The 14,756-nt window shown below is 44.6% G+C and overlaps 1 non-coding gene and 2 pseudogenes across 1 annotated transcript; all 3 read right to left on the bottom strand.

Annotated features, from left to right (window-relative positions):
- Nucleotides 1–47: 47 nt before the first annotated feature.
- Nucleotides 48–12,536, bottom strand: LOC136524593 (rRNA 2'-O-methyltransferase fibrillarin 1-like; annotated as a pseudogene).
- Nucleotides 4,630–4,704, bottom strand: LOC136525032 (small nucleolar RNA snoR60). The gene has a single exon (XR_010776365.1). It is a non-coding gene; the product is annotated as a small nucleolar RNA snoR60 (small nucleolar RNA).
- A 530-nt stretch (nt 12,537–13,066) lies between the features above and the next one.
- LOC136524595 (uncharacterized protein At3g28850-like) lies at nt 13,067–13,827 on the bottom strand (annotated as a pseudogene).
- Between the last annotated feature and the right edge of the window lie 929 nt (nt 13,828–14,756).

The following is a 14,756-nucleotide window of genomic DNA, read 5'->3' on the forward strand; positions in this document are numbered from 1 at the left end:
GGTGCAACGTTACTGCTGAAGACCGCCGACAATTTTTTACCGTATGATCAACGCTGGTAAAATACAGAGAGAGGAACGGATTGACAAAAAAACAAAACATTCAAATAATTGCCATGACTAACGTTGTATGGGCATTTGGTATCTTTCTATGTATGTTTGTATATAATGGCCCCGTTCGCTGGTCTGAAAATTGGCTGAAACTGGCTGAAAAATACTGTTCCGGCTGAATTGTTGTGAGAGAAAAACACTGTTCTGGCTAAAAAAAAAGAAGCCGAACAAACCATTTTTAAGACAAGCGAATGGGGCCAATAAGTTGCTCATGATGGCTGGCTGGCTTAGGGAGCCTGAAGAAATTTCGACTCTTTATATATTTGCTCAGTTCTCTTGTCTGTCACACGTCCGAGAGTTTTTGGTTTTATTCCCATTATAATATTGTATTTTTGCATTTTTTGCTCGATCTGCGCAGCTTACTTTTACTGCGTCCCCATCCGTTTATAGAGCCGAATAGCCGTAGCACACCTACCACGCTCCCAGCAGCAATTACACGTGCCCACGGCGGCCGGCGGCCAGCGACCGGCGACGAAGCGCCGGCCGGGCGCACGCTTTCACTTGACTTTTTCCGTCCAAAAGATCCAAAGCCGTGTGCGTACATCCAGATTAACTGACCTTGCCAGCACAGCGTGTCCGCGACGAAGTCCAAGCCACTCAGCAGCCGACACACTTCAGCTATCAGCTATAATAAGGGCCAAAAAACAATTAAACAACCCTTCAGATCCTGTAAAATATGGCAAAATTTCGCACTTCAGATTGTGACTCACTCGACCAAAATCACATTCCCTTGGACCTTGCTCCTCAAAACTTTCTTTGAGACCTACTGAAAACTCAACTTCAATTAAAACTTTAACTTTACCTAGGATCTGCTCAAAACAAGCTTTATTTGGGACCTACTCAAAACTCAACTTTAAAACCTTTCCTATATGACCTCAGCAAAACTTTCTTTAGTTTGAGACCTAATCCTAAGAAATTCGACTTTTTTAAACTTATATATATATATATATAGAGAGAGAGAGAGAGAGGGAGAGCACTACCGGAAACCGGCACTTTGCCGAGTGCCGGAAGCTTTGCCGAGTGTATTTTATCGGGCACTCGGCAAAGACGGGTTTGCCGAGTGTTTTTTCGGCACTCGGCAAAGATGGCTTTGCCGAGTGTTTTTTTTTTCGGCACTCGGCAAAATGCGTCTTTGCCGAGTGCCTTTTTTTTGGCACTCGGCAAAGATGTATTTTGCCGAGTGCCATTTTTCGGCACTCGGCAAAATGCGTCTTTGCCGAGTGCCTTTTTTTTGGCACTCGACAAAGATGTATTTTGCCGAGTGCCATTTTTTGGCACTCGGCAAAATACGTCTTTGCCGAGTGTTTTTTTTTTTGCACTCGGCAAAGAGGCATTTTGCCGTGTGCATTTTTTTTGGCCATCGGCAAATTATTTTTTCAAAGCAATTTTTTAGGCCCTAAATGAATTCACATGAAAAACTTTTCAACTACAAAGTTGTATAACTTCTCAAGATCTACAAAGTTTATTTTGATCATTTCTTCATTTGACAAAGCAACAATAACGTTGTTCATAAAATCTACATCTCTCATATCTCTCATATTAGTTTCATGAGAGTATAAGAGAGATATATAAGATTTGTGAATAATGTTACTACCATATGTCGGATGAACAAATGACCAAAATAAACTTTGTAGATCTTGAGAAGTTATGAAATTTTGTAGTTGGCAACATTTTGATTTGAAATCATCTTGTCATGCAAAAAACGACGTTTGAATTTGAAAATTTTAAAATTTGAATTTTTCAAAAGACCTCGGATGGAAAAACTTCCTAAATGAAAATTGTAGATCTCTAAAAGTTATGAAACTATGTAGTTGACAACTTTTTGATTTGAAATCATCTTATCATGCAAAACTACATTTGAATCTCTAAAATTTAAAATTCGAATTTTTCAAACGACCTCGGATGGAAAAACTTCCTAAATGAAAATTGCAGATCTCCAAAAGTTATGAAACTATGTAGTTGACAACTTTTTGATTTGAAATCATCTTATCATGCAAAACTACATTTGAATCTCTCAAATTTAAAATTCGAATTTTTCAAACGACCTCGGATGGAAAAACTTCCTAAATGAAAATTGTAGATCTCCAAAAGTTATGAAACTTTGTAGTTGACCACTTTTTAATTTGAATTCGTTTAGAACCTTAAACAAGCAATTTACTCTCGATTTAGTATAATATATGAGGATATATAACGGAATCTAGATAAAAAAGCATTCGGTAAAGGTTTTTTAGCCGATTAATTCTTTGCCGAGTGTCCTTTGCCGAGTGCGACACTCGGCAAAATCTTTGTCAAGTGTATTTCGGTTTTCAGTAGTGGAGAGAGAGACACCGCGGCCGCCGCCTTCTGCTTCTTGGGCATTCTGTAGCCACCGATGACGCAGGCGTGGTCGCGCTCGAAGGGCTCGAGGGTCACCTGCGCCGCCGGCTTGAACTGCTCCGCCTTCAGCTTCTCCACTTCGCTGGCAAACACCGCCTCCGCAGGCATCGTACAGTCGATGCAGTTAGCCTGAGTGAACAAACACTAAGGACCCGTTTGGCAGGGCTCCGCGAACGGCTCCGGCTCGGGCTCCTGCCGAAGCCCTGCCAAACGGGTGACGGGAACAACGGCTCCGCTGCCGAAGCCTGCCAGAGCCGGAGCCCTTTTTCTATTGCGCAGACGGAGCCACAAAACCAGGCTCCTCCTGGCTCCTCCTTCCTCGGGGCGTGAAAGGACGCGGTGGCCCTTCTGCTTGACCGCGTAGCAGCCAGGCCAACTGGTTTCCTTGCGTACGCATGCTTTGCCTTACGTAAAGAAGAGGAGGACCCTGTAGCAAGAATAATAGAAAAAGCAACTATTAGCTTCTCATTACAGGTTCAAAATCGCCTGGTACTTGTAAAATATGTAATAAATCACAAAAATATAAATAAAATGTAAAACCAAGTTAAAGCAAGGGCATTATGGACATTCACCCTCTTCTATCCATTCTACAAAAACAGAAGGAGCTATTTTGCCAAACGTTTTTCAGAACAGCTTCAGCTCCTCCAGAGGAGCTGCTCCTTCAGAGAAGCCAGAGTCGGAGCCATTTTTAGAGGAGCCAGAGCCCTACCAAACAGGCCCTAAAATTCGTCAGGGCAGCTGCTGCCGGCTGGGCTAGCTGCTCTCCCTCACAAGTTACTGTAGCCGACACCTAGGGCCAGCCAGCCGCAACAGCTGAAACCCAGCAGCCGAACACGCCCGCAGGCTTCAAACTAAAGCTTTGAACATATATCTAAGGCATCTGGTGCTTTGCTTCCAGCTTTCTTTTTTGGTTGAAAAAACTTCACTGTGATGTGTTAACAAGTAGTCGTAATAATACCTTGATCGAGATGACAAAGTGGCCGCCGCTCTTCAGGGCTAAGATCCTAGCCTGCATGCAGGATGGAGCGTCCAATGGAAAGTTTAACAAGGTGCTTGTAAGTCACATTCAAGCTAACACAGGGCGTCCATTTACTATGCAAGCTGGATAAATTAATTAGCAACAGTTGAAAAAGCAAACGTTATAGCGCAAAAATTTGTGTGGGACCATCTGTCTCACTTTGGCTCAGCCTTATAATTAAAGCAAGCAATAAATACAGTAGTACCAACAATACAGCATTGGCAAAAACAAAAAATTTTCAAGATTCTCCGTCATATCAAATCTTGCGGCACATGCATGGAGTACTAAATGTAGACGAAAAAAAACTAATTACACAGTTAGCCGAGAAATCGTGAGACGAATCTTTTAAGCCTAAATAGTCCATAATTGGACAATTTTTGCCAAATAAAAACGAAAGTGCTATAGTAGTCAAAAGCCAAAAATTTTCGAAACTAAACGGGCCTCGCAACTATCTTTCTGTACCAGACATGATGCAGACAGCAGACCAGATAGAACTGATGAATAATTAATAAGTCTACGAGAACGTAAAGAAACATATAATCTTGTAAATGGTGTTGCCACCCAGCATGTAGTTGTTGGGTTAAAAAAAACATGGGGTACATAAACACCCAGGTTAAAGCATTGGAGTAAGAATTAAAAGGTTGCATCCCCTCTAATTTTTTATTATAATAAAATGCAAAGGCAAAACGGAAACTGCAAAACATTGGCATTAATTGGGCATAAGGACATAAGCGCATTCAGAACCTAACACAGAGCGTCATCGTACTGTATATGAGTGTACAATACGGACCCATTTACTGTGAAAGCTGGACAAATTAATTACAAACAGTTGAAAAAAGAAAACGCTATCGTCCACAATTTGTGTGTTTGGACCATATCTGTCCAACTTTGGCTCAGGCTTGTAATTAAAATAAGGCATTGTATAGTACAACATTGAAAACACACATATGGTAAAAAAAAAACTCCAGTAAGCAATCACAACTTTGACTTGGGTACATAAACACCCAGGTTAAAGCATTGAAGTAAGAATTAAAAGGTTGCATCCCCTCTAATATGATGATAAAATAATGCACAGGGCAAAAAGAAAACTTGAAAACATTTGCATTAATCGGGCATAAGGCCATAAGCGCATCAGAAGCTCGGATTTCCATCATCCATTGTCATATACTGAAGGGGAATCCGAGTATGTTCATCATCTGCTGAGGCCCAATATCGCCACAGGAAGACATCAAACATAGCACTTAGGCCAACCAACATTGCATACTAGTGCAACAATCAGAAATTTCAGATGTTAATCATTACTCATAAAGCAAGTAATAATAATAATTAAGAAAAACGTGTTAGTGTTGATCTCTCCAGCTCGGCCCAACGGCCGAGTTGGGCCTTGACCTCGCGCCCTGATCGGGGGCGCGCCCACCCTACATGGTTGGTGGGCCCCGTCGCACTGCGCTATAAAGAGAGGTGGGGGCCGACGGCTCTCAGTACGAGGTTCACCGTGAGCCGCCACACCCACCAACAAACCCAATCCGATCTAATGAGGGGCGCAGCCAGTGACGGAAGCTCCACTGCCATCTTCACTGCCGCCTTTGCGCCACCACTGCACTGCGACTAACCTCAACACTGTCACCGCGACACCGCCGACCCGGACCGCATCACCTTCGCCATGGCTACGTCGAGCTCTTCCTCCAAGCCCGCGGATGGTCTGTGTCTCACCTCCCTTCCACTCTCTCTCTCCCTAGATCATGTTCTAGGAAGTTTTTATCCCGTATGTAAGGTTTTACCCGCTAGATCTATGTCTAGGTGATCCACTATGTCTATCATTGGTATCAGTTAAGCCAGGTCTAGGCGTAGATCTAGAATTTGGGGTAGAATTAAGAAGGAGGTGATTCGATTCGGATTAAACCTAACCCTAGAAATACCAAATCCCGAGCAAACCCGAAACTCTAACCCTAAAGAACATGGATGGATCGGGAGAGGGACTCACCAGGGCTCCTCCACCACCGTCGCGCGGGAAGAAAGCCCCGCCGCCGTGCGGGAGAACGAGCTGAGCCAAACGCCGTCGGGCAAAGAGTGCTGCCGAGTGCCTCGGGCTCAGGGCACCGACGCAAGGCCGCTCAACGGCGGCACGCTTACCCTCGGGCGAACGCGTGCGCCGGAGAGGGGGCCTACGGTGGCGCCGCTATCTCTCCTCCAGCCGCCATGGACGGCCGTCGCTGATGCTCTCCTCACTCGATGCGGCGCTGAGAAGGAAGCAAGGGGAGGGAGAAAGCAAATGCTCTAGGGTTCGGGACGAGCGACCAGGGAGGGGTTTTTGTTCCATCGAAGCGCACAGAGAACCGTCGGATTGGATCCGACGGCTGACAACGCTCGGGCCTGCTTTAGGCCTAGGCAGGCGAAGAGATTCTCGGCCCAGGCCTAGGTTGCGGCCTAGGCGCGGGGGAGCGGGCGCTTGCGCCGCGTGAAGCAGGCCGCTGGGCCACCGTGTTTTTGCTGGGCCGCGCACTGCTATTACGGAATGGGCCACGGGCTGTGTTCCCCAGGCCGGGCCAAATGAACAGTAAACACTGATTTTAAGTTTTATCCTTTTCAGAAGCATTCTTTTAATGAATTTCGTTAAGTTTTGAGTTAATATCTCTGTTTAAATTTGAACCCTCACAAGAATTTATTCAGAGAGTAGTCAAGCACAAAGAAATGCTTCTGATAATATTAATTTTAAGATTATCTTTCATGTTTCCGCTACGAAGTTAATGCTTATTATCTTCTAATTAAATTCGAACCAACGGGAGGATATAATTTGAAGAGTGGTTATTTTTTTTGTTCAGTAAATTATTATTATGTTTGTCCTCTAATTTCAATTGGAACCAACGAGAAAATTTAAATTGGAGGAGTAGTTATATTTATTTAAGTTAATTTATGATATTGCTATTTTTTCTGACCAACGTTGATAATAGCAATATTATAATTTTGTCCATGAGATTTGATGCATTAATTCTATTTCTGCCCAACGGTGATGTAGAATTAATGTAGAAGAATGTTGTATATTTTAATTTTGACCAACGTTAAATTAAGGCATGCAATTATTATGCCATGTTTTCTCACTATCTCTGACGCTTTTTTCAGGACTCAACCCTATGGCATTCATCTCGCACATTCCGCCTTTTAAGGGGGACAACTATCGCGTATGGCGAGAGAAGTATGAATTGGCACTTGCGCTGTCCGAGAATGACCTAGCACTTATCTCTCCGTGTCCTACTGAGCCAGTGAACCCGGTGAGGGCAGAGAATGAAACTGATACTGATTTCACTGCTCGACAGTGAGATCATGCAGAAGTGAGAATGAAATACGATCTTGATCGTAAGAAGTGGGACATTTCGAACCATAAGTGTTTGATGGTGGCTAAGTCCACTATTTTAGATGCAATAAGGGGATCAATCCTAGATTGTGACACCGCCACTGAGTATCTCAAGAAGGTGGAGAGTCAGTTTACTGGCTCTTCAAAGGCTTATGCAAGCACTCTGATCAAGAAGTTATTCAATGAGAAATACTCTAGTGGAGGGATAAGAGAGTACATATTGAAGATGAGCAACATGGCATCCAAGCTTAAACCAATGGATTTGGGGCTCAAAGATGAGTTTCTGATTCATTTGGTTTTTGCTTCTTTGCCCAAAGAATATGAAACCTTTGTTGTTAATTACAGCATGCAGCCCAATAAATAGGACATTGAGAAGCTCATTGCCATGTGTGTGTAAGAAGAGGAGAGACTTAAGAGCTCACATGGTGACTCCATCAACCATGTGAAGGACAATAAAAGGAAGAACTTTAACAAGAATGCCAAACCACAAGGGAAAGCCCCTTAGAATAATCACCATCAGAAGAACAACAATGTCCAAGTTAACAAGGATTAATGTAAATGGTGTAAGAAGTATGGACATTACCAGAAGAACTGTCTAGAGTTCCTGAAGAGCCTTTTGAAGAGAGGTGAGGACATTATTACATTCATAGATGAGTCCTTGTATTTAAGTTATGCAAAATCTACTTGGTGGATTGATTCAGGTGCAACTATTTATGTTGCAAATTTATTATAGGGATTCCATACGAGAAGGACCCTACAAAGAGGAGAAAGACAAATTAAAGTAGGAAATGGAGTTGAAGCTGAAGTTGAAGCCATTGGAGATCTCTCTCTAGAACTAGATGGTTTTGTACTTCAGCTTTCAGATGTCCTTTATATACCCTCTTTACGTAGACATTTGATAAGTGTTTCACGTCTAGACGATGATGGATATGATTGCCATTTTAGTAATGGCAAATGTCAGATTGTGTTTAATAATAAGTGTGTTGGTTTTGCCTTCCAACAAGACAAGCTTTATTTGTTATCACTTTCTGAGAATGTGAATGTTGTGAGCACTGAGAATGAGAATGCCTCCTCGTCTATGAATGCAAGAAATAAATGGAAAGAGAGTTCATGATGTATCATCAAAATTATGGCACTGTCGTTTAGGCTATATTTTGAGGGGAAGAATAGAGCGTTTGATTAAGAAATCAATTCTTCCGCCATTAGAATTTTCAGATTTAGAACAATGCATTAATTACATAAAAGGAAAGTATGTTAAGAAAATAAAGAAAGATGTCAAACGAAGTACAGGAATTTTAGAAATAATTCACACAGACATCTATGGTCCTTTTTCTGTGAAGAATGTGGATGGTTATGATTCATTTATAACATTCACAGATGATTATTCTCGTTATGGCTATATTTATCTAATTAAGAAAAGAACAGAAGCATTGGATAAATTTAAGATATTTAAGGCTGAAGTAGAAAATCAGCACAATTTAAAGATTAAGATAGTAAGATCCGACCGTGGGGGGAGTACTACGGTCAACACACCCCATATGGCCAAGTTCCTGGACCTTTTGCAAGGTTCTTACAGGAAAATGGCATAGTTGCCCAGTACTCTATACCAGGCGAGCATCAGCAGAATAGAGTAGTTGAAAGACGCAACCGTACCTTAATGGATATGGTGAGAAGTATGATAAGTTACTCTACTCTGCCGATAAGTTTATAGATGGAGGCGTTAAAAACCGCCATTCATATTCTTAATCGAGTGCCAAGCAAGTCTACGCCCAAAACACCATATGAGTTGTGGATAGGAAAAGAACCCTCACTTAACTATTTACGTGTGCTGAGGCTAAAGTCTTTAACCTAAACATAGGGAAGCTAGACTCCAAGACAGTCAATTGCCATTTCATTGGCTATCTAAAAAAGTCAAAAGGTTATTGCTTCTATTGTTCTGATAGACATACGAAGTTTGTAGAAACGAGACACGCTGTGTTCTTGGAGGATGATATGGTCAGGGGGAGCATGGTAGCTCGAGAATTAATTTTGAAGAGAAGCGGGTATACGTGCCCACTTCGATGGTTCAGGAGCCATTTTTCTCACTACCTGTTGCTGCTGCACCAACAGTTCAGGACACTGTAGTGACAGCACCTGATGTTAGTTCTCCCATGGCAACAATGAATGAACATGAGGAACCTGTCGTTCAGGATCCTATAGAACCCGTTGTCACACATGAGGAAGAGCAACAACAGCCTCATATAGAACAAGCGTCAACTAACAAGGCCCCTAGAAGGTCTCAAAGAGTCAGGAAACCAGCCATTCCTGATGACTACGAAGTCTATGAATGTGAAGAATTTCAAATAGAGGGTGATCCCACCTCATTTGAAGAAGCCATGATAAGCGCTCACTTATCAAAGTGGCTTGAAGCCATGCAAGATGAAATGAGCCTAAAGGAGCCAAGACAGTAGACTGTAAATGGGTCTACAAAACTAAATATGACTCCAAAGGGAATGTAGAAAGATTTAAAGCGCGACTTATGGTGAAAGGCTTCACGCAAAGAGAAGGCATAGATTACAACGAGACATTTTCTTCAGTCTCATGTAAGAATTCTTTTAGAATTATAATGGCGCTTGTAGCACATTACGATTTAGAATTACATCAGATGGATGTAAAGACGGCATTCCTAAACGGGGATTTGGAGGAAAATGTTTACATGACACAACCAAAAGGTTTTGTTGTGAAAGAAAAAGAACGTATGGGATGCCGCCTAAAGAAATCCATTTACGGATTAAAACAAGCATCAAGACATTGGTATTTAAAGTTTGATAGTACAATAAGAAAGTTTGTGTTTCAAGAAAATGTAGAGGACAGTTGCGTTTATGCAAAGTTCAAGAATAGGAAATACATTTTTCTAATCTTGTATGTGGATGACATCTTACTCGTTAGTAGTGATGTTAATCTACTACTAGAAATGAAGAAGTTCTTGTCCTCGAATTTTGATATGAAGGATCTCGGTGAAGCTTTGTTCGTTCTAGGAACAGAGATTCACCGAGATAGAAGAAAGGGGGTTTTAGGATTATCACAAAAGACATACTTAGAAAAGGTTCTAAAGAAATATAGTATGTAAAATTGTAAGCCTTCACCTACTCCCATAGTCATGGGCGATAGATTTGGGGAATTCCAATGTCCCAGGAACCAATATGAGATCGATCAAATGAAAGCGGTTCTATATGCTTCAGCTGTCGGAAGTTTACAGTATGCTCAATTGTGTACACGCCCTGACTTAGCATTTGTTACCGGATTACTTGACAGATATCAGAGTAATCCAGGAATAGAACACTGAAGATTGGTAAAAAAAAGTTTTACATTACTTGCAAGGCACAAAAGGCCTCATGCTAACGTACAGAAGATCTGATTCCCTGCACATAGAGGGGTATTCAGATTTAGATTATGCGGAAGATGATAGAAAGTCCATGTCAGGATATATATTTACTCTCGCAGGAGGAGTTATATCGTGGAAAAGCTCCAAGCAAACCATCACTACATCGTCTACAATGTATGCTAAGTTTGTAGCGTGTTATAAGGCCACAGGGTAGGTGAATTGGTTGAAAAAGTTCATGCCCGAGTTAAAAGTGGTAGACGACATACATAAACCACTCAAGTTATACTGCGATAATAATCCAGCAGTATGTTATGCTCACAATAATAAGTCAAGTGGTGCTGCCAAACATATTGATATAAAGTATTATGTTGTGAAAGACAAAGTCCAGAATCATATAATTAGTCTTGAGCACATAAGTATAGAAAAGATGCTCGCGGATTCGCTTACAAAAGGCTTACCACCCAACGTGTTCAGAGAACAATTAGCCGACATGGGTTTAAGGGAAAGCCTATGATTCTTGGACAATAAGGGCCTAGTTGAGAATCTGTTTCAAAGCAGAGAGGTGCATTGTAGTTGTTAATCTAATGGCACTGACCGTGATGATGAGGCACACTCTATGCACTGATCTGTGATGGAATAGAAAAAAGATAAAGTAAGTAAAGTTTAAGTAATAATATGAGATCATGGGGAGATTGTTAGCATTGATCTCTCCAGCTAGGCCCAACGGTCGAGTTGGGCCTTGACCTCGCGCCCTGATCGGGGACGCCCAACCCTACATGATTGGTGGGCCACCGTCGCACTGTGCTATAAAGAGAGGTGAAGGCCGATGGCTCTCAGTACGAGGTTCACCGTGAGCCGCCACACCCATCAACAAACCCAATCTGATCTAGTGAGGGGCGCAGCCAGCGACGGAAAGCTCCATTGCCATCTTCACCACCGCCTCTGCACCACCACTGCACTGCGACTGACCTCAACACCGTCACCACGACACCGCCGAACCGGACCGCATCACCTTCGCCATGGCTACGTCGAGCTCTTCCTCCAAACCCACAGATGGTCGGTGACATCTCACCTCCCTTCCTCTTTCTCTCTCTCTAGATCATGATCTAGGAAGTTTTTATCCCGTATGTAAGGTTGTACCCGCTAGATCTATGTCTAGGTGATCCACTATGTCTATCAAAACGCTGATAATTACAAAGAATTAGTGAGATGAGTATACCTGGTCTGGCTGAGCAACATCAGAGAAGATGACATCAACCATGCCAACCAACATCCGGTACCTTGTCGGCTGCCTGGCATCCTCAATAAAGGGAATGCCATTTGTCCTCTTCTTGGCCATATTGACAAGGTCTCTTCCACTCCTGTGAGAGAACTCAACAGCATAGACCAACCCTTCCTGCAAAGTAACAAAATTCAATGGTACTGTAGAAACAGTAAATGAAGTCGCTGATCAGTATCGGAAACATAGGTGACAGCGTGATCCCTCACCGGTCCAACAATATCAGACACATGAGACACAGTTGTTCCTGAAGCAGCGCCAAGGTAAAGCACACGTTGGCCAGGAGCCTAGATTGTAAACATGTTTGTACATTAGGACAGCAACAGGAAAGCCTTTTTTTCTTACTGAAAGGGCAAGATAATAGATAACTAACTAATGTGTGTTCAGTCTGAGTAGCTTACAATCCAGATGTTGTCAACACCACCAAGCACAGCAGCAGCCAGCTTGGATCGGAAGGGTTCCACACCCTGTACTCTACCTTTGTCCCATCCTCTTTATGTAATGCATGCCAAAACGGCCCGTTCGCGTGCCCTTAAACCCGGCTTGATCCACTTCTTTTTTCATCCGGAACAGTGTTTTCCTCTCATAGATTCCTCTAGAATTCCTCCAAACCATCCAAATTCCTCCATAACCATACCATCCGAACGGGGCCGACAAAAGGTGACCATACATGATGGGTCAAGCTAGTGCTAGATCGCTAGAATAATGCTAGTGAAATAAACCTTCAGTTTAGACTTTTGACATATACATATATAGATCTATAAAACACCATTGGTGACAAAGAGGTAAACTAATTTAACCACATTTATTAGATTCCACCCACATTTGCACAATAGAGAGATGACACAACTACATAAGCAACAACTAGGATGAAGCACGGCCAATGCAAAGGAAGGACCTGGACAGAGACGCGCTTCTCGCCGTAGACGGACTCGCTGGGGTTCATGCTCCTGGTGCAGAGCGCGTCCTCCTTGGCTTTAGCGACGAAGACGCCCTTGTGCTTGTGCGGATCCACCACCACCTTGCTCCCGCCCCTCATGCCGCCGCCGCCCCTACGGCTGCCGGCCGGCGCCCTGCCACGAGGCGGCCTACACCTGATGCCATTGCCCCCTCCTTTCCGCGGGCCGTCAAACCTCCGTCCGCTGTCTCCGCCATCTAGTGGCGGAAACTTCTAGAGAGGGCAAGCAAAGAGATGAACTCAAAACTCACTCCTCATACATAGTAAATTTTAGTATTTGCTAAAGAAACTTTCTAAGAGCATCTCCAAGAGTTCCCTACTTTTTTCTCCTAAAGACTTATAGTTTGGCAACTCCTAAAAAGATTTAGGGAGGAAAAAAGAAGGTTATCTCCAAGAGTATCTAATAAATGGCATCTAAAAAATCAAATTTAGGGCCGACATAAATTATGTTATGGCTTTTTTTCTTTTCCATCACGGGAAACTACAGGGCGCGCCCCTCGTCTGCTCCGACTCCGACACGGCCGGCTTGTCGCCATCGACGCCGTCGGCATCTCCGCTGGACCCCGACGACGAGCGCGTCTCCTCTTCGCCCATAGCAGCTCTGAGATTTTTCACAAGGAGCAGAGGGGACACCGCACTAGCCCGTTCTCGTTGCACTCGGGGCACCGCCTAAAGGTGTCCACCTCCTCGAGGAACACCTTGCAGCTGCCGGAGCATTCCTCGCAGGGCACGAACCGCACGCCGCCGCAGCTGGAGCACGCCTCTAGGGCAATGCCCTTGCCGCCGAAGCTCGGCTGGGGCGCCATCTCGCAGGCCTCGAGCGCCTTCGACAGCTCGCCGGCCTCGTGCATCCGGCGGACCTCCTCGGCGCCGCCCAGGTGCCTGCTGTCCGCAAACACCTGCGGGATCCTGCTTCCCGCGGTGGAGCCCAGCGCGGCGTGGAGCTCGTCTTTGAACCCCGAGTGCATTGACAGGTCACGCTCGTCGACGCGCACGCCGTAGCTCCGGAGCGCGGCGGGGGTATCTCATCCAGCGCCTTCCGGAACGCGGCGATGATGTCCGGATCGAACTCGAGCGATCCTGCGGCCGACTTCTCCCGCCGCTCCTCGCCGTCGGCGTCGCCGTCCTCGTCCTTGTCATCGAGGCTGTCCATGAGCTCCCACACGTTGATCACCTCGGGCTCGCGGACCTGCGTCTTGGCCGGCGACCCTGGCACCTGTTTCTGCCACCGCATCAGCTACGGCTTCAGCGGCAGCGGCGGCGTCTTCGCCGCTCTGACAACTCCGCCGTCGTCGCCCCACTTCATCATCTCCTCCTCGTCCCGGTCAAGGCTGAGCGACCCCAGCGTGGAGGACTTGAGCGCGACGGCAGGGAGTCAAAGGATACGCCCGAGGCTGCGGCGCGTAAAGTTACGCGGATGAGGGGGATTTTTTCCAACTCCTAAAATATTAGGAGATTGTATTAGGAGTTGTTGGAGATTGATTTTTTATGGATCTTTCTAAATACTTAGGATTAGGAGGAGGTTTAGGGAACTCTCGGAGATGCTCGGTGCCATGGTCACCTTTGGCCCCTTCCGAGAGAGGTCCCTGCCGCCATCGCCTCTCCCCCCTGCCCTCCAGCTGCGGCCTCTGCCTGATCCTCTCCTCCCGCCGTACCCTACGGGAAGCGAAACATTAGGTCAGACAGTTTGTTGCACCGATCGAGCAATTGAGCGGTAACCCAGAATGGTCTGGCTTTGGCTGCTAGCTTGCCTCGTAGCGGTGGCCTCATGGTGGTGACGACGTGCGTAGTCGACGATCACCTCGTACCCGCCGCCCCCGCCGCAAGGCAGAGGTTTAAAGTTTTTTTCCGAAAACTTTTTACCCTTTTTCTTGGACGAGGGTTTAGGGTTTTGGATATATATATATATATATATATATATATATGTGTGTGTGTGTGTGTGTGTAGACACAAATAAAAATAGACAAGCACAACAACAACAACAACAAAGCCTTTAAGTCCCAAACAAGTTGGGGTAGGCTAGAGTTGAAACCCAACAGAAGCAATCAAGGTTCAGGCACGTGAATAGCTGAAAAATAGACAAGCATGCTGAACAAAAATCACGCCTGCGCAATTTTCATTCCAAAAATGTCACTCTGGACCATAAGCCCATACCTGCGCTCGTGGGCCCTTGAACTTCAGCCCGGGCCAAAAGATCCTCCAGCGATTTCCCTCACGTTAAATTTCCGGCCAATTTCAACATCGATAAAATCAAGCTTAAGTTAGCACTGCAGTCCAAAATTCCCTAAAAAAAAGCACTGC

This window comes from Miscanthus floridulus, chromosome 18 (genome assembly GCF_019320115.1).
Source record: "Miscanthus floridulus cultivar M001 chromosome 18, ASM1932011v1, whole genome shotgun sequence".
NCBI lineage: Eukaryota > Viridiplantae > Streptophyta > Magnoliopsida > Poales > Poaceae > Miscanthus > Miscanthus floridulus.